This window comes from Malus domestica, chromosome 11 (genome assembly GCF_042453785.1).
Source record: "Malus domestica chromosome 11, GDT2T_hap1".
In the NCBI taxonomy this organism is placed as follows: domain Eukaryota; kingdom Viridiplantae; phylum Streptophyta; class Magnoliopsida; order Rosales; family Rosaceae; genus Malus; species Malus domestica.
In genome coordinates this window covers 17,602,479-17,622,844 of record NC_091671.1, presented here as the reverse complement: position 1 = coordinate 17,622,844, position 20,366 = coordinate 17,602,479, and the positions used below count along the sequence as shown (strand labels likewise).

Below are 20,366 nucleotides of genomic sequence, written 5' to 3'. Positions count from 1 at the left end.
CTTCCCTAGAAGATTGTGTTACTTCCTTGGAGGCTACAATGGCCTCGTTACCTTCCCTCATTGATGCTGCTATCGAAAAGGCTTTTGCAACCAAGCTTCCTGCATATTTCGACAAATTTCGTAGAGAGCTGCACTTTCGAAGTGCCGGGGAAGGCATCTATGCCCCTCCTGCCACTGATCATCATGTTTCTCTTGCAATTTAGCCTATCCAGCTACCTCAAAGCCCAATATGTGCTGGAGGAGCCCAATTGCAACTTATTCCAACGACAATCCAAGCTCCACCGCTGCTCTCATCTTCACGGTTGTTGCGAGCACTAACAACTTCGGCCGTCAAGCCACAGTCGAACAATTCCATTGCAGCCACAGCTTCTCTGCCAGAATTGAAGAGAAGGATTCATGCTTCGACGATGACCTCGGCTCCCCGCCTACTTCATGAGCACTCGATCTCCGATACTACGGACACTAAACCTGAGGTAGTTCTTAATTTGAGTATCATTTTAGCAACTTCGGAAGCTAAATTCCCTTCTATTTTGACTGATAACTATGTTGCATACCTGAAAGATAAATTTGGATGCGTTAGTTGGTATCTTGTGGGTAAATTTGTGAGGAAGTATTTTTGTGCATGGAAATTGTTTGATGAAATTCCAGCACTCCTAGGATAGGCGACCCACTAAGAAGTTGCTCGTGAGTTCCTAAAAACAAAACAGTGTGGGAATGGTAAACCCAAAGCGGACAATATCGTGCTACGGTGGTGGAACGAGCCCGGGATGTGGTGGACCTGGGCCGGGATGTGACAAAGATGGTAGTGGCAAGATGCGGGTGAACTGGAGAAGAAGGGTAAGGTAGTTTTGTGGAGGAAGAGGAGGAGGGGGAGACACGGGTGGATGGGTGATGGGTTTGTAGAGGTGGGTCCCTCATTTAAAAAAATATTAAATGATTTTATTTTTTAATTTTTAAATATTTAATTATTTTTTAATAGAGAGTGTGTCCCGTCTCAAGCCACGTCAGCATTTAACGAAGGAATTGACAAACAAACTGATGGAAGGTATGACATTGCAACAAATTTGAAGATAAGGTATGATATTGAAATGTTTTAAAGATGAGGTATGAAATTGTGATTGACCCAATAGTTGAGGTAGTTTTGTGTAATTTACCCTAATTTTTATTTTGACATAAAAAATAATATTATTTAAATATTTTTAATTTATATGCTAATATTTAATTAGACTTGTGAGACTCACTTATATGACACATCAACACATAACAGAATTTTTAACGGGATTGTAACAAAATGACCACATTGATTTGCTACATCTATTCTTAGGGACTATATTAATTGATTTTTAATTTCAAGGATCATCTTGATGGAGTGGTTCAATTCCATGGATCATTTGTGATAAAAACCCCAAATTGTTTTTTAACAAACGATATTATCTGCACTAAGAAAAATGTGTGGTTTAAGTCTCACAATAGGCTAGTAATAATGTGGTTCAAATTTGCTTCTGGCGAGAATCGATCCTATGACTTCTCACTTACAAATGTGCCGTTACAGTTTTGTTCTGGGATTTCGAGTACTCTCTCATTGGGCCTCTCTTGTCTTTGTTTCTGCCCTAATTAGGGTTCTAAGTTAGGGGTAAGCACAACCGGGCCGAACAGGGTCGAATATAGAAAACTAAACTGAAATCGAGTCTAACTTGACCCGTTCGAAACAGACCGATTCCTACAAGTTCACGAGTTCAATTTCTTTTTATTTCTTTTTTTGTCGGAACATGAACTTTAGAGAAAATAAAAAATAAAATAAATAAAATAAAGTTGTGTTAGCGATCCACGGCTCCTATACTAGCAGCTGAGCATATGGAGATTAGAGAATTTAAACAAAGAACCTTTTGTTGCTTACATTCCAATATCCATAAAAAAAAATGAGTCTTGTAACTTAATGGGTAAATTACATTTTACCCCTCAGGTTTCGGTGCAATTACAACCTCATACAACATCTTTAAAATATTTCAATCTCATATATTTAGTATTTTTTTTTTCAATTTCATACAACTGTTAAAAAATCTGTTAAGTTAACCGTTAAGTGATGATGTGGCAAATAAGGGGTCCCTATTTGTGCTGACGTAGCTGCCACATTTATGGCACGTGGCTAAACACTTAATAAAAATTTTAAAATATTAAATTAATTAATTAAAGAAAAGTTATAAATAAATAAATAAATAATATATATATATATATATATAAAGCCCAGAAATCCTCTTCATCTTCCCTACCCCCTTTTCCCCAGTCGAGCCCACCCCCAAATCAGACACACTACCTCTCTCTTTATAATCCCTAGCTCCAAAAATCCAATATGTTTACGCCCCATCAGCCTCACTCCCACTCTCACCGCCGTTCGATCGACCCCAAAATCTGGAGGGTCTGCACTGGAAACTCCGTCCAAATCTCATCCCTCCACTCTAGGGTTTACTACTTCCCTCAGGGCCACTTCGAGCAATCATCCACCTTCTCCTCCGTCGTAGTTTGGACCTAAATTTACATCATCGGCCCGGGCAATCAAGGTCGTTGAGTGAGCATAGCTCCCAACCGTCAGATGGAAAGTACAAATAATTTTATTATTGTTAAGGGGTAATATTATGATTTCTTTTAATTATCTTTTAATCAGGAATTATCTTAACGTTTTCTTATCCAAAATGAATGGGATGCAAACTATATCTGTGAACTGGAAGTAAACAATACAGTTCGAGCTGAGGACTTTTATCACATGGCATCCAATTAGATTGAATCTTTGAAAAAGATTGTATTGGAATGTCAGGATGGAAAAGATGGGATCAAGCTTTGATTGATGTGATAAGGCGTGGACTTAGGTGCATATAGGATAAAGTTTTCAAAGCTTCATTTATTATTGTGATTATGCATGGGATAAGTGCATGGTCAACAGCAACAAATAAAGACTCAAAGTCACAATGCAATTAGGATTGGTTTCCATGACTTAGGCATGCGAGTCTCTATGGTACCATTTGGTATGCAGACTGGACGGGACAAAACAGGATGGGATAAAACAGAACAGAGGTTCTGTGTTATGTTTGGTACGCGCAGGATGAAACAGAGCAGAGGTTCCATGTTATGTTTGGTACGCGCAGGACAGAACGGAACCGAACCAAAAGGTTAAATGACTAACTTACCCCTGTTCCGTTTGTTGTTTGGTACAATGTTTGTGCATGGGACGGGACGAGACAATACTGTTGATGCACAAAATCAGTGAGGACTTTGGTACAACAGAAAGTGTTAAGTTTGTGACCTTCGCTAGATTGCTCCGGTCACTAGTGTGGACAAGTATGTAAATGGATAGGGACAGGGAAGCAAACACAAGATGTACATGGTTCACCTAGATTGGCTACGTCCACGGAGTAGAGGAGTTCTCATTAATTGTGAAGGGTTTACACAAGTACATAGGTTCAAGCTCTCCTTTAGTAAGTACTAGTGAATGATTTTGTACAAATGACATTAGGAAATATTGTGAGAGAATGATCTCTATTTATAGAAAAGAGTTTCTAGTTTCATTCTGACATTGACATGTGTCGTGTTGTGATTAGCTTCTGATGTTGACACGTGTCGTGCTATGATTGGCTTCTGATGTCGACACGTGTCGCGCAGTTATTGGCCTCCTGGTTGGACGGAAACTCTTCTGGGTCCTTGACGGTATAACGTTGACTGGTGCTTAGTAGTTTCGGGATTGGTCAAGTATGGTACAAACAGTGCTGCCCTAAGTTCCCGAGTGAGGGAAGCTCCTCGGTTAGGGACTTGCAAGATCCAAGCTATTGAGTAATCACGAAACTTCTAAGTACCGAAGTGTGGTATCATTTTCACTTGCCTTATCTGTCTCATATGTAGATGTGGCATCTTCTCTGGAATACTTTTCCTCCATCCAGGGGTAGTATCTTTAACTGATAAAGATGCACAAGGTAATGTATCAATTTCACTTGAAGCTTACTTGTAGTTTCGGGCTTGGTCAAGTGCGATACAAACCTTATAGTAGGAGTCCCCCAAGTCGCTGAGCTAGGAGATTTGCCGAAGGAGGTAATGCACAAGGTAAGCAATCAGACTTCCAAGCAAGCAACCTGGATCGGAGGTTCGACTTCGGCTTCCGATTGATTGTTCTCATTCTCCTTGTGTCGTAAACAGCAACAAGGATAAGGAGAAGAAAATGGAGAAGAGATGATATGAGATACTTTTGCTTTTGAAGAATTAACTTTCCACAAGCTTATTCTTGAACTAGGCTGAAGGGTTTTCTGGTTTCCTCCAGAGTATAAGGCCGACTCAAGAATTTGAGGGTTAAAACAAGTCCATCAAATCTAGAGTACGTTCGACCCTGATGATATGAGATACTTTTGCTGTTGACAAAGTAATGGATGTATCAGCACGTGTTCTGTTACGCTTGTCTCCACATGCTTCCTTGTATCCTTCTCACTTGCCCTATCTATTCCTCAGGCAGATGTGGTATCTTCTTTGGAAGCATAAGATGTTGAAGATGAGTACTCGAGAGCAATGCCAGGTAAGTAATCAGGCAAGCGGTTCCAGGAAATCAGTTCCTGACTGGAAGCTTGATTCCAAGTGCTGACTGATTGCTCTCTTTCTCCTTGTTTTACAGGTAAGAACAAGGCCAAAGGAAAAGACAGGGAAAAAGCATGATATGGGATACTCTTGTTTTACCCTGATGATATGAGATACTCTTGCTCTGGTGTGGCTTGTTTGCAAAGGTATTATCGAGAGGAAAAGAAGCTGAGTATTTCGAGAGACTCTGCTGAGAGTGCCCTCTCGGATGTGAAGAAAAGTTGAGCATTTTTTTTTATTTGCAAGTTTGTCTGGCTGTAGAGGATGGAAGTCGACATATATAGGAGTCTCCCTAACAACAAGTAGTAGTGCTATTCCTTTACCCTTCTTGGTCATAGCAATGTAGTGGAAGCTGCAAGCTTCACGTGTTTTAATTTTGTCAGAGCACTTTGAAAAAGTGGTCTATGGTATCTGGAAAGCTGATGTTGCGTGTGAAGATTGCAAACAAGCTTTATCCAAGGAAATCTGGCTCTCGAAGTTCGAAGAGTAGTGCCTCTTCGGTTTTCGAACAAGCAATCCTGTCGGGGATTTGGCTTTCGAGATTCAGAGAAAGGTGCCTTTTCAATTTTTGAGAAAGCAATCATGTTGGGAGTCTAACTCTTGAGATTCGGAGAGTAGTGTCTCTTCGATTTTTGAGAAAGTAATCTTGTTAGGAGTCTGGCTCTCGAGATTCGGATGACGGTGCCTCTTCGAATTTTTGAGCACGTAATCCTGTTGGGAGTCTGGCTCTCGAGATTCGGAGAGCGGTGCGTCTTCGATTTTTGAGAAAGCAATCCTGTTAGGAGTCCGACTCTTGAGATTCTGAGAGCAGTGTCTCTTCGATTTTTTAGAAAGTAATCCTATTGAGAGTCTGGCTCTCGAGATTCGGAGGGCGGTGCCTCTTCGATTTTTTAGCAAGCAATCTTGTTGGGAGTGTTTTCTCGAATGTGAGTAAAGGTTGGACATTTTTGCCAGTTTGCCTTGCCACGGAGCACGAAGGTTGATACACATTGAGACTTTCTAGTTATCAAGCAGTGGTGCTGTTCATTTACCCTTGTAGGTAATAGTAGGGTAGCTGGACCTTCAAAATTTATGTGTCTAAACTTTGTCAGAGATCTTTAGCAAAGTTATCTATGGTGCCCGAGGAGCTGATGTTGCGTGTGGAAAGTGGTGCCTCTTCAGAATCTGGAAAGTGGTGCCTCTTTGATTTTTAAACCAACGATCATGTTGCCCTTTCTTTTATAAGGGCACCAATTGTGTGCAAGAAGTACATTCAGAGAGTTATTTCTTGTAGGAATTTTCCCTTTACTTCAAAGATTTATTGCACCTCATTTCTCTTTTATCATTTCTGAGAATGTTTGGCCCATCCGACCGTCGTTTTGACTTGAACTTTGGTGAAGAGGCAGCCATGCCTTCTCAAGAAAACATATGGCGCCCATCCTTCTTATCCCCTACTGGTTCTCTTACCGTCAGGGACTCTGTGATGAAGAATGATATGACCGCTGCAGTGGTGGCCAGGAACCTTCTCACTCCCAAAGATAACAGACTACTTTCCAAACGGTCTAATGAGTTGGCTGTTAAGGATTATCTGGCTCTCAGTGTTCAGTGTGCAGGTTTTGTGTCTAATATGGCCCAACGCCTATTTGCTCGAACCCGCCAAGTTGAATCATTAGCGGCTAAAGTGATAAGTCTCAAACAGGAGATCAGATGGCTCAAGCATGAGAATAAACAGTTGCACAGGCTCGCACATGACTATGCTACAAACATGAAGATGAAGCTCGACCAGCTGCAGGAATCTGATGGTCAGATTTTACTTGATCATCAGAGGTTTATGGGTTTGTTCCAAAGGCATTTATTGTCTTCGTCTTCTGGGGATGTACCGCGTAATGAAGCTCCAAATGATCAACCTTTGGTGCCTCCTCCTTCTGGGGTTCTACCTAGTAATGAGGCTCCGAATAATTACCCTTTGGTGCCTCCTCTTTCTAGGGCTCTGCCGACTGCTGAGACTTCTCCTGAGAAACCTTTGTGAAGGCTCCCTCTTGTTTGTTTATTTTGATTCATGTATATGTAGATATTTGTAACTTATCGGAGATATCAATAAACAAGCTTTGCTTCATTTCAACGTATTATGTTAAATACACCAACGCCTTCTTCACTAAGTTCTTTGAATTTTTCCTTTTGTTGAATCTTGCATGTTGAAGCTTTGTGAGTGAAGCATGTATGTTGAGGTAGTGCTCTCTTAATTTCTTGAGTGAGGAAAACTTCTCGGTTGGAGACTTGAAAAAATCTAAGTCACTGAGTGGTCGTGAGACTTCTGAGTATCAAGGTGCAGTAGCATATGGTAGGAGTCCCCCAAGTCTCCGGTCGAGAGAGTTGACGAAGGAGGTGTCTTGCTAGTAGCCAAGTTTCCAAAGTAACAAAACTTCACCATTTTCCTTTCTAAGTGGTAGCCCAAAACTTCTCTTTCATATATATTTGTTATGAAAGTTGTTAGGCCCAAAGAAGAGGAAGCCCTAGGCCTTTTTTTTTTTTTTTTTGAATTTTCGAATTTTCGAATTTTCGAATTTTCGAATTTCTGAAAAGAAAAAAAAAATATATATATATTAAGCTTTATAGGTGAAGCTTTGTAGGTGAAGTTTTGAGGTTGAAACTTTGTTGGGTACCATGAATTGATTTTGCTTCACACAATCTTGATTAAGATAGTGTGAAGCTTTTGTAGGTGAAGCTTTTGTGTTGACGCTTTTGTGGTGGGGGAAGCTTTTGTGGTGGGTGAAGCTTTTGTGGATGAAGCTTTTATGGTGGGGGAAGTTTTTGTTGGTGAAGCTTTTATGGTGGGTGAAGCTTTTGTGAGTGAAGCTTTTGTGGTGGGTGAAGCTTTTGTGGGTGAAGCTTTTATGGGTGAAGCTTTTGTAGGTGAAGCTTTTGTGGTGGGGGAAGCTTTTGTTGGTGAAGCTTTTGTGATGGAGGAAGCTTTTGTGGGTGAAGCTTTTATGGTGGGGGAAGCTTTTGTTGGTGAAGCTTTTGTGGTGGATTAAGCTTTTGTGGGTAAAGCTTTTGTGGGTGAAGCTTTTGTGGTGAGTGAAGCTTTTGTGGGTGAAGCTTTTGTGGGTAAAGCTTTTGTTGGTGAAGCTTTTATGGGTGAAGCTTTTGTAGGTGAAGCTATTGTGGGTGAAGCTTTTGTAGGTGAAGCTTTTGTGGTGGGTGAAGCTTTTATGGGTGAAGTTTTTGTAGGTGAAGCTTTGGAGTTGAAACTTTGTAGGTGAAGCTTTGGAGTTGAAGCTTTTGTTGGGTACCATGAATTGATTTTGCTTCACACTATCTTGATACTATCTTGATCAAGATAGTGTGAAGCTTTTGAGAATTTGTAGTTGTCCTCCATTGATGAAGCTTTTGTTGATGAAGCTTTTGTGGTGAAGCTTTGTTAGGTACCACGAATTGATTTTGCTTCACACTATCTTGATCAAAATAGTTGAAGCTTTTGAGAATTTGTAGTTGTCCTCCATTGATGAAGCTTTGTTGAATTTCCCAATTTTTTTTTTTGTTTTTTTTTTTTAGGAAACTAGAAATTTGAAAATGTGGGAGAGACAACATATACAAATTTTGCTTCCACACTGTTGAGCAAGAGATTGTGATGCAAGCCACACCTTGTAGTAGTCGAAGATTTGGATGAACCATATAAATTGAATTTGCTTCGAACAGTCTTGAATTTGCCTCGAAGGTTTGAAAATTGTAGTTGTCCTACATTGATGAAGCTTTTGTTGGCACCATAAATTGGTTTTGCTTCACACTGTTTTGATCAAGAGTGTGTGAAGCTTTTGAGAATTGTGGTTACCCTCCATTGATGAAGCTCTTGTTGGCACCATAAATCAGTTTTGCTTCACACTGTCTTGATCAAGAGTGTGTGAAGTTTTTGAGAATTGTGGTTGCCCTCCTGATAGGAGCATATTTATGCCACTTAGTTAGCTTGTTTTCTCGCAATTATGTTGTTAGTTCTCATGTACTTTATGCCATTTTCTTGTGTTTATAGGTCCAAATGATTAATGAAGCAAAGAAGTGCATTTTGGAGCTTTTTGGAGCAATTTTAGGCTTGGAATGAATATCACATGCTTGGAGCTAAAGGAATTGACGAAATTGAAGACCTAAAGATGTGAGGATTCCTAATTGAAAGAGGATTCCTAAAAGAATGAGGATTCCTACTTGAAGTAGGAAAGTTAAGCCAAGGTTTCTTATTTTGGTTTGATCTTTCCTAACCTAAATGTCCCTAAGTTCTAGCAACCTTGAAGGTTTCCTATGCATTTTAGGACACAAATTAAGGGTTCCTTGCACCATACAAACCTTTGCCATGGGTTGTCCCCCTTTCCTCTTCCTTGCCGTGCAAGGAAGACACTTTCTTTCCTAATTTCTGCCTTAAATCTTTTTCCCTTTCTTTTTAGGACATTATCCATTTCCAAAACATCCAGCCGCACCTCCCTTGACCTTTTCTTTCCCTTACCGTGCAAGGGAAAGCTCTTCTTTCCTATTCCTTGCATTTAAAACACATTCCATTTTAATTTAAGTCCTTGCCGCATATCCCTTGCACTTTCCCTTAGTTTTCTGATTTTGTTTCCTTTTTCTAGAAGCTTTTGACTTAATTTTTGTTAACCTAAATAAGTTAGGGTTTGAATTTCTGAAAACCTTAAATAGACTTCCTTTTTGCAGCCTTAAAGGTCCATTCATTCACCCATTCACGCCAAAAATCATTCCATACACTCTGCCGCATCCATCCTTCACCATTCTCCATAGTTTCTGACCTAAAACAACCTTTGCCGCACCATACACGTATCCTAACCATAAACCCATCCTTCTACACCATCCATAACCCCCTAAACTCACCACCAAACCTTGTGCCGCAACAAAGGAAGGAAAGAAGAAGTGCTTGAATGTTCTTGTTGTTCAATTTGGATCGTTAGAGCGTTTAGGTGTTTTCTTTCTTTTGCTTACAATGTATAAATCTATTTTCCTTTGTTTTGTGAACATGAGGAACCAAGCCCTTCTTGGCTAGGGGGCTATTCAAAACCATGATTATACTTGCATAATGAATTGATTACCTTCGATAGTTATTTCATAAGTTGTGAATTCAATTTGCTTAACTGTTTGATTGATAACTTATTCTTGTATGTTTATTAAGAGTGCACACTTAGTTTTCATGCAAGGATTTGAAGCTAAAATATAAGGGAGTTTCACCTAATAGTTACAAACTTATATTTGCAAGTAGTGGAGGTCGCTTATAAACGATCGCGTTAAGTGAATTCTTGGCAAGAGTATCATGCTCATCATAGTAACGAATGCCTCGTCAATGCTTATAATTTTCATGAAGCTTAATGATCTTTGATTGTACCTTTATTGTGCTTTTCACGTAGGGGACTTTTAGAGAATGTTTTGAATTGTTGTATGTGCTTTCCCATCCAATTCAATAACTTAAGGAGAACTTGAAGGTTAAAAAAGTGATGTCACGGTTAACCTGGGGTATTGAGTTTCATGGTTTATTGAAAGAAGCAATTGGAAATCAATTTGAATGCAAGTGTGTCATGTGTGGAGAAGAACCCTCTAGCTAGCCCATCATCCATCTAATTCAATCACTTTCATGCAAATCTGTCTAGTTCTAGTTCTTGCTTTATTTTACTTTATTTTCGTCCAAAACCAAATCCCCCTTTACTTTAGAGTGTCTAATTAGTTAGAATCTGTTTAGTTTATGTTTTTAAGTGTTTTGAATCAACATAAAACCAAAATTCGTCCAAAAGCGTGTTTAAAGTCCAAATCTGCCCAGTTTGTGTTTTTAGGCAGATTTGAAGGTTTTTAGCTTGTTTTGAGTCTTTTGAGTTTGTTTTGAGTTCTTTGAGTCTAGTTAAGTGTTTTTAGCCTCTTCTTATATATTTGAGTCAGTTTAGAGTGTTTTAGCAATCCCTCCTAATCCCCAGTTTAAGAACGATCCCTACTTATCCATACTACAGTTGTCAACAAGAGGGTTAATTTGTGTGTTAAGTTAATTTTCGCATCACCTCCATTAATTAAGCTCTTGTTGGCACCATAAATTGGTTTTGCTTCACACTGTCTTGCTCAAGAGTGTGTAAAGCTTTTGAGAATTGTGGTTGAACTCCTTTGATGAAGCTTTTGTTGGCACCATAAATTGGTTTTGCTTCACACTGTCTTGATCAAGAGTGTGTGAAGCTTTTGAGAATTGTGGTTGCCCTCCATTGATGAAGCTCTTGTTGGCACCATAAATTGGTTTTACTTCACACTGTCTTGATCAAGAGTATGTGAAACTTTTGAGAATTGTGGTTGAACTCCTTTGATGAAGCTTTTGTTGCCACTATAAATTGGTTTTGCTTCACACTGTCTTGATTAAAAGTGTGTGAAGCTTTTGAGAATTGTGGTTGCCCTTCATTTATGAAGCTCTTGTTGGCACCATAAATTGGTTTTGCTTCACACTGTCTTGATTAAGAGTGTGTGAAGCTTTTGAGAATTATGGTTGCCCTCCATTGATGAAGCTCTTGTTGGCACTATAAATTGGTTTTGCTTCACACTGTCTTGATTAAGAGTGTGTGAATCTTTTAAGAATTATGGTTAAATTCCTTTGATGAAGCTCTTGTTGGCACCATAAATTGGTTTTGCTTCACACTGTCTTGATCAATAGTGTGTGAAGCTTTTGAGAATTGTGGTTGCCCTCCATTGATGAAGCTCTTGTTGGCACCATAAATTGGTTTTGCTTCACACTGTCTTGATCAAGAGTGTGTGAAGCTTTTGAGAATTGTGGTTAAACTCTTTTGATAAAGCTTTTGTTGGCACCATAAATTGATTTTGCTTCACACTGTCTTAATTAATAGTGTGTGAAGCTTTTGAGAATTGTGGTTGCCCTTCATTGATGAAACTCTTGTTGGCACCATAAATTGGTTTTGCTTCACACTGTCTTGATCAAGAATGTGTGAAGCCTTTGAGAATTGTGGTTTCCCTCTATTGATGAAGCTCTTGTTGGCACTATAAATTGGTTTTGCTTCACACTGTCTTGATCAAGAGTGTGTGAAGCTTTTGAGAATTGTGGTTGAACTCCTTTGATGAAGCTCTTGTTGGCACCATAAATTGGTTTTGCTTCACACTGTCTTGATCAAAAGTGTGAAGCTTTCTACGAGTTGTAGTGTTTGCATTGTTACAGAGGGGAAATGTCTGAAGCAGGAGCAAGAAGGCTGAATAGCTTGATCTTCGTATGCCATGCATTGAAGTTGTTGTTGGCTAGCAATCAGACTTTGTTGGTGACTATAACTCTTGTTGGGCATAAGTGCTCTCCTAGTTGAGTTGTCAAGCTTGAGGGTTTTTGATTATTTGTGAATGCTAGGAGTTCACATGTACATGTTGTACCACTCGTCTTCTGGTAGGTAGAATGAATGGTGAATTGTTTTCATCACTTGGTTGGTGGTATGAAGGTGAGTTCCTTCATCACCTTTCATCACATTTCATCACCTGGTTGGTGGCACGATGATGAGTTCCTTCTTCACTTGGTTGGTGGCATGAATGGCAAGTTGCCAAATGATATTAAAGTACGGGTTGTACATTTCATCACCTAGTTGGTGGCATGAAAGAGAGTACGGGTTGTACATTTCATTACTTGGTTGGTGACATGAAGATGAGTTCCTTTTTCACCTGGTTGGTGGCATAAGTGGCAAGTTGCCAAATGATATTAGAGTACTGGTTGTACATTTCATCACCTGGTTGGTGGCATGAAGGAGAGTACAGGTTGTACATTTCATCACCTGGTTGGTGGCATGAAGATAAGTTCATTCTTCACCTGGTTGGTGGCATGAGTGGCAAGTTGCCAAATGATATTAGAGTACTGGTTGTACATTTCATCACATGGTTGGTGGCATGAAGGAGAGTACGAGTTGTACATTTCATCACCTGGTTGGTGGCACAAAGATGAGTGGCAAGTTGCCAAATGATATTAGAGTACAGGTTGTACATTTCATCACTTGGTTGGTGGCATGAAGGAGAGTACGGGTTGTACATTTCATCACCTGGTTGGTGGCACGAAGATGAGTTCCTTCTTCACCTGGTTGGTGGCATGAGTGGCAAGTTGCCAAATGATATTAGAGTACGGGTTGTACATTTCATCACTTGGTTAGTGGCATGAAGGAGAGTACGGGTTGTACATTTCATCACCTGGTTAGTGGCATGAAGATGAGTTCCTTCTTCACCTGGTTGGTGGCATGAGTGGCAAGTTGCTAAATGATATTAGAGTACAAGTTGTACATTTCATCACCTGGTTGGTGGCATGAAAGAGAGTACGGGTTATACATTTAATCACCTGGTTGATGGCATGAAGATAAGTTCCTTCTTCACATTTCATCACTTGGTTGGTGAGAATAAGGGCAAGGTGTCGAGGTATATTGTAGCAAGTGTCGAAGCCACAAAGTATGTTGAACCCTTTCGAAACACAGTTGGCTTATGTATGGATATGTTGGAATGTATGATGTTTATGTATGAATGTGTTGGAATGTATGATGTTTATGTATGAATGTGTTGGAATGTATAATGTTTATGTTGATTGATATGAGTGATGCTTATAAATGTTTTGCTATGCATGAAGGGATCCATGCTTTTGATATATGAACCATGTTGGTTGTAACACTTAGTATCACATACTTTGTGTCAAAGTACGCATGTTGAAGCTCTGAGTTGGAGTATAAGGGTAGGTCAGCGTAGACCAAGTGTTCCAGTGCTAGGAACGCAAAAGACTCAAAAGAAGTTGTCTGAATTCCCTCTTCTTTAAATATTTGCTGAATGGCTTGTATGACAAAAGATCTCAAGCGGTTGAGAGTTAAAACATTTGTAATGTGTATGCCTTCTTATAATAGCATTTCTTTCAGTACCTAGTCCTCCATTTTGAAGGAGTGAGGCATGGCCCCATGGTCATAATAGTCGACGATACGTTCACCCCTGGTTGTCTTGATACGAACTTTTATCCCTCTTGTTGTAATGGGCTTGCTGAAAGTAAAAATCCTTCCTCTTACCAAGAGACAGATACGTTTGGTGACTTAGCGAGTAACTAAATGAGGCAGAAGATGATGCAATAGCTATCTGAATGGCTAATATCTCCTCACTTGGTAGAACTTGACTTCCACTTCCCATTTGTTGATAGGGGTTAACCATATGGGGGTTCCCTTGGTATGTCTTTGCTTCGGCGGATGCGTGGTTGTAAGCCTGTGCCATCACCTCAGAGTAAGTCTTCCAAGTGTTGGCATTGATCATGTACTTGAAAAAACAATCACGTAGGCCTGCCGTGAAGGCCTTGAGGGTGGTCTTGTCATCTGCCTCAGCACAGCGAAAATACTCATGGCTGAAGCGACCGGCATACTTTTGTAGTGACTCGTCCGGCTTCTAGCGAATAGTGTACAAGTCATCTGCAGAATGTAAGTGATCGGTCTGGAAAATGTGTTGAGAGACAAACAGTTTCATCAATTCCTCAAATGAGTCTACTATCTCAGGTGGAAGACGGCAATACCAGTTTAGAGCTTCACTAGAGAGGGTGGAGGGGAAAAGAAGACATTGTTCTTCGTCAGTGTGCATCCGATATGTCATGGTGAACTCAAAGAGGTTAAGGTGTTCAATTAGGTCCTCCCTTCCAATATAGAGTTGTAAACCAAGCTTTTGTTTTGTCTTTGCTTGAAGGAGGGTGTCGAGGATCCTTCTTGTGAGAGGGCAAGGCCTAGGTTGGTTCTAGTCAGGTATCTCGGCCTGACGTTCGGCCTTCAACTTGTTTACTTCCTCAATGAGTTGTAAGACAAGGGAGTCCTAAATTGAGTCATGTACCACTGAAATTTTCTTTCGTAAGTCTCCATCACCTCTTAGAAGTAGGAAAGTTTGAGCAAAGACGTGTGGTTTTTTCTTGGACTCGCCGTACTGGCTTCTAGGGCGAGTCTGTCAAAATACCTCAGAGTCCCCCGTACCTTCATGTTCCTCTAGGACCTGTCGTTCCTTCCTTAGATTGGCAGCTGGCCTGAGTCGTAGGAGGGGACCGAGTCTTTCAAAAACCCTTGGGTCATTGATCTTCAAGCATATGTGGAGGGGATTCTCTCAACGTTGCTTTAGGAAGTCTTAGCAGTCACGATAAACGGCTTTCAATCCTTCCAACCCTTCTGCAATGAGGTGTCTTCCTCCACTTCTTCTACTTCGGGTCGAAGCATCTGGGTTAAGAAAAGTCTCATGTTGATCAATGTTTTGATGATTAGCTCGCTCCTCATCAGTGATACCCATGTCGAAGGGAGGTGACCCTCCGTGTTGAGAGGCACCTAAATAATGGTTGATGTCCACAGGGGCAACGAGCTCGCGTGTTTGAGTACGCCTAGTTTCGTGGAGCGTCTCAAAGAACTTCTCATACTGCTCCTAGAGGACCTCATTCTTCATTGCTATCTTATTGTTCTAAGCTTTTAGCTCATCGACTTTAGCTTGAAGAGCAACCCTCTTTCCTTCCTTCTTTCGTTGCTTCGCACTAGGTGCAAGAAGGGTGTCATTCTGTGTGTTGTGGCTTCCTTCGCTCCCCATGTTGGAGAGGGATGCTTGGTCAAAAGAAAGTGTACAAATGGTGGAAACCAGCTTGGCAAAGCTGAAGATAGTGGGAATAAGTGTCGTTCCTACATACGGCGCCAAATGTTGATGTACAAAATCAGCGAGGACTTTGGTACAACAGAAAGTGTTAAGTTTGTGACCTTCGCTAGATTGCTCTGGTCACTAGTGTGGATAAGTATGTAAATGGATAGGGACAGGGAAGCAAACACAAGATGTACGTGGTTCACCTAGATTGGCTACGTCCACGGAGTAGAGGAGTTCTCATTAATTGTGAAGGGTTTACAAAAGTACATAGGTTCAAGCTCTCCTTTAGTGAGTACTAGTGAATGATTTAGTACAATTGACATTAGGAAATATTGTGAGAGAATGATCTCTATTTATAGAAGAGAGTTTCTAGTTTTATTCTGACATTGACACGTGTTGTGTTGTGATTTGCTTCTGATGTTGACACGTGTCGCACTATGATTGGCTTCTGGTGTCGACACGTGTTGCCCTGTGATTGGCTCCTAGTTGGAGGGAAACTCTTCTGGATCCTTAACGGTATAACGTTAACCGGTGCTCAGTAGTTTCGAGATTGGTCAAGTATGGTACAAACAAATACTTTTTTTATTTTTGGACTTGTTCATATTGGAACACATATACTTATCTATGATATGTTTTTTACACTAGCACATAACTGAAGATATGTTATGCCATGGATTCAAATAAAAATAGGAGAGGAAGCTGCAAAAGTGATCTGCAAACACACAAGCCTCTTTAATAATAACAAAAAATTATGTCAGGTTTTAAGAAAGTGACTTAATTTATACAACAATGTTGTGCAATGCAGCTCATTTGCCTCCCATATCATATAATTACATAAACACAAACTGGCATTTCTCAGCTTCCAAAAAAAATAAAATAATAACTAACATTTCTCATGAACTAGAGTTGCTGGTCTTTTCTTTGCAAAGGCACTAGTTCTGCTGTCTTCTTCATCATCATCTTTAGCAGCTAGTGTGGACTCCTCCGCAATTTTAGCAGCATTTCTTCTTGCGGCATCCAACTTGTAACGTAATTTCCTTTCAAGGGGATCATTTGAAGGTACAAACTTGGATGGGCGGGGAGCTACAACACCTAGTCCAAGCCTGCAAAATTCAATAAAAAGTTCTGCAGAAAGTCAATAATGTCTCAATAACAGCCAATATTGGCAACTAAAGATAATTATACTCTCTTAAACCTAAAATAGATAAACAGCACTGCACATAAGTCAATTTTCATGCACAAAGAAAGTTAGCTTTTGAACATCAACGAAAGGATTGACGTCAACGGCATTGCAAAGAACCATATAGTGCTTGGACTCCATAACACTCCATTCATAAGGATCTTCGACCAGATTGTTATGACGTCTCTGGCAAAAACAGATACTCTTTACTAAAAGATTACAAAGATACCGCGTTGAGGTAAATGTTGTTTATCCCCATAAACATATAAAAATCATATAATTGTCAGAGTTATCATGTACCCAAAACAATGTCATTTAAAACAACCTGGGGAGGTTTCAAATTAGTTCAAACTCGAACCCATTCTTTTCTTGTCTAAAAGCCTGCTGCAGATATTCACAACCCAATTACCAATGACAAATAATTCTTTTAGAACAACATTTCTCTTCTGAGCTCATTCACTACACACACGATTAAGGCATTAAAGCCTGATTCTGACCTTAGAATACCAAAGCTTCATATTAAGGAATTAAAGCCTGATTACAAATTGAATCTAATTACAATAACCTTGTGGTGGCTGAATGATTCTTCGATACTGTATATAGACTACAATCACGGGCCTGATCTTCATTAACAAATAAACTATACCCAAACAATCACGGACCTCTGTGTGTAGAAGATGAGACTGCTCGTATTTATAGAGGAATCACGCTGAAATATATGCTCCTAATTCCTAACCCTAAAATTCGATTTAACACTAAAACCCCCAATTTCTAATTTAATTTTCCAAATTGAATCTAATTACAATACCAAAATCTTCAAATTAAGGCATTAAAGCATGATTATGTTCTTAGAAAGAAGAAAATAAAGAATTAAGAAAAGATAGATACCTGGGTCAATCTGCAGCATGTCGCACACACGGAAGTGGCTCTGTGATGCTGCCTGCTGGCTGGGTGCAGTCGGGAGGGATGGAAAGAAGATGAGGAGGAAGGCTATGGGAGAAGATGAGGGGGAAGGCTACGGGGAAAAGAAAGGCAGCTACAGAGATGGAATGGAAAATTTGGAACAATAGCCAAAATTTAGATCACAAATAAAATTTTAGCCAACTATTATAAATTCTCATAATTCTAACCAAAATTTGATATGAAAATACTTTATTCCCCTCTCTTAACCAAAATAATTACAAAAGTATATCTTCTTCACTCAAGTTTACTGAAACATATAGCTTCTTCATCTTCGTCAACTGTCAGTCGGTAACTTCGTCTATTGAAGTCATCAGAGATTTGTAGATTCAATTCTGGTGAAAACAAAACGGAGAATCAACAAAAACATCAAATCACTATAAAATAAACATTACCGTGATGCATTTCCTTCCTTCACAAACGAGCTTCGTGATGACTGGTAATTAAGATCCTATCAACCGATTCCTTTATCCAAGTCATATGAGATATATCGATCCAATTCCGACCAATAGGCTCGTTATTGAAAAAAAAAACATTAAATTGACAATGGGATGGATGCTGTCGTGTTTTAGGGTTTTATGTAGTTATTTTTTGAAAGAAACAAAATCAATACGAGAGTAGAGCAATACTGACTGTGTTGCAGGAAAGAATCGGAAAGACTGCATAATAGATGGAGATGATGTAGTTGTGTAATTATTTAATTAAAAAAGCGTATTGTAATATTTTAATGTCAAATTTTGGTTATAATTATAAAAATATAATAGTTGGTTAAAATTCAATTCATGATCAAAAATTTGGCTATTTCATCAAATTTCCCAGATGGAATGAAGATGAATGGTGTAAATATTGAAAAAGATAAGGGGCATTTTTGTCTTAAAATGTTATAATTTTGTGTTCCACGAAGGTGGAACGAGCGTTCCAAGGAGGTGGCGGAACCAAAATTCACCCAAAATTCGTCTCGTGGGATAGCACATTCCACCCGTTTTAGGTGCACCAAACATGGGACGGAACACCTCATCTCATTCTGTTCCGTCCCATCCCACGTACCAAGCGGTACCCATAAGTACCAAGTGGCAGACGACTAAAAAAACCCCTCACACAAATTGCCCTGCGTAAAACTTCTCAACAACCCTAAGATTTTATCCTCTTTCCCTTTCTTCCCACCAACACATCTTTAGTTTGGATAAACAACACTATGAAAGCAACCGGCAACATCTTCAGTTTGAATAAATAGCATTGGAGCCGTAGAATCAGCTGACCGATGAGCACCTTCAGTTTGGATAAATAGCCCAGTTTCGAGACCAACTAGTTATTTATCCAAGTCTCGGTTAACAAGGATTTCCTAGTCCGTGTTGGTAAAGGTCATCTCATCAGCCTTCTCGACGAAGTGAGGTGTTACCAGATTACTACATTCAGCACATTGAAAGCCGAATTTGAAATTGAACTTCTCAAAACTAGCAGCCTTGTCTTCAGGCTCTAGAACCCGAAGGTCGAGATGTGTTCCTTCCTCGACCGCAGTAGCAAGATCAAGAAGTCAGCAACGCGCCCAATGCCACAACAACATATTTTAATCCTCGACCGAACTCGGCCGACGAGTTGGCACGCCCCGCACACAATCGAATGACGTAGTTAGCTTATTAATTATTCGGCATGCGCGCCACGTTGGCTTGGTAGTTTTTAGGGTTAACAGTTACCCTCTTATCCCCTCTCCTCCTCTCCAAGCCTCTCATTCTCTACCGGATCTCCACCCTCCACTTCCTCGCCGTCCCCACCACCAACGAGGTCTTCGCCATGTTGCTTCTCGTCCCTATTCCTATGAGTTCCTCAACTGCCAACGGCCAAACGACGAAGAGTTCGACTCCGACGATGACGAGGACTCTGAAAGACCAAACGATAAGGGGATTTTTGGAGCTAGGGATTAGAGAGAGAGAGAGAGAGAGAGAGAGAGAGAGAGAGAGAGAGAGAGAGAGAGAGAGAGAGAGAGAGAGGGAGGGAGTGTGTTTGATTTTGGGGTGGGCTCAAGTGGGGAAAGGAGAAGGGGGTGGGGAAGACAAAGGGGATTTCTGGGCTTTTTTTTTTTTTTTTTTTTTTTACTTTTCTTTAATTATTATTTTAATATTTAAAAAAAATTATTAAGTGTTTAGCCATGTGGCATAAATGTGCAGTCACGTCAGCATAAATGGGAACCTCTTATTTGCCATATCATCACTTAACAGTTAATCTAACATTTTTTAACAGTTGTATGAAATTGAAAAAAAAATAATATTAAATGTATGAGATTGAGATGTTTTAAAATTGTATGAGGTTGTAATTGCATCGAAACCTGATGGGATAAAATGTAATTTACCCTAACTTAATTGTGCAAAAAACTTGTAGTTGATCCAGATGAATTTGGAGGTCAAAAAGCTGAAAGTGAAAAACAACCAGGAAGGAGTTGATCCAGATGAACAATAAAAAAATGGCTCATTGTACTAAACAACAGATATGGCAGGAGTATGTTGGTCATATAATCTTTTTGTTCCATTTTAGCATACGCGTACCAAACGTAGCATGCAACTTCCGTTCCATTCCGTACCATTTTGTCCCGTTTACATACCAAACGCTCCCTTCAAGACCACCACCACATCGATCGAACCTCTTTCCCGCAGTACAGACCAACAGCCCTGCCACCAATCTCTCTGTCACAGAGTATCACGGCCACTGACAAGCCAGAACTATAAAATGGACGGCTTAGATTAAAAGCTACGTAGCAAGGAAGATATTTCCACGATAATAACAAGTTAATAGAAACTCTTTCCGCAACGAGGCATTACTTCCCTTTGAGTTCATATATGATACTTGTTGGACTCTACGGTGCCTGCTCAGCCCAACAAGCCACAACCACAAGGAACCTAATTTCCATGGTTATCGACTCAAAGCTCGACACCAATGGTAATACCAGCCCCATCGCCTTCGGTAAGTATACTTGCAAAATGGTCGTATACAACACGGCAGAATGGTAGGCACGCACAATTGC

At 40.0% G+C, this 20,366-nt stretch overlaps 1 long non-coding RNA gene across 2 annotated transcripts; it reads right to left on the bottom strand.

Moving 5' to 3' along the window:
- Positions 1-15,918: 15,918 nt before the first annotated feature.
- On the bottom strand, positions 15,919-18,072 carry LOC139189608 (uncharacterized). Of its 2 annotated transcripts, XR_011573414.1 has the most exons (3): positions 17,746-18,028; positions 17,279-17,651; positions 15,919-16,313 (listed from the first exon to the last, which is right to left on the bottom strand). It is a non-coding gene; the product is annotated as an uncharacterized lncRNA (long non-coding RNA). The 2 variants fall into 2 exon arrangements; XR_011573413.1 differs by having other exon boundaries at positions 17,279-18,072.
- Between the last annotated feature and the right edge of the window lie 2,294 nt (positions 18,073-20,366).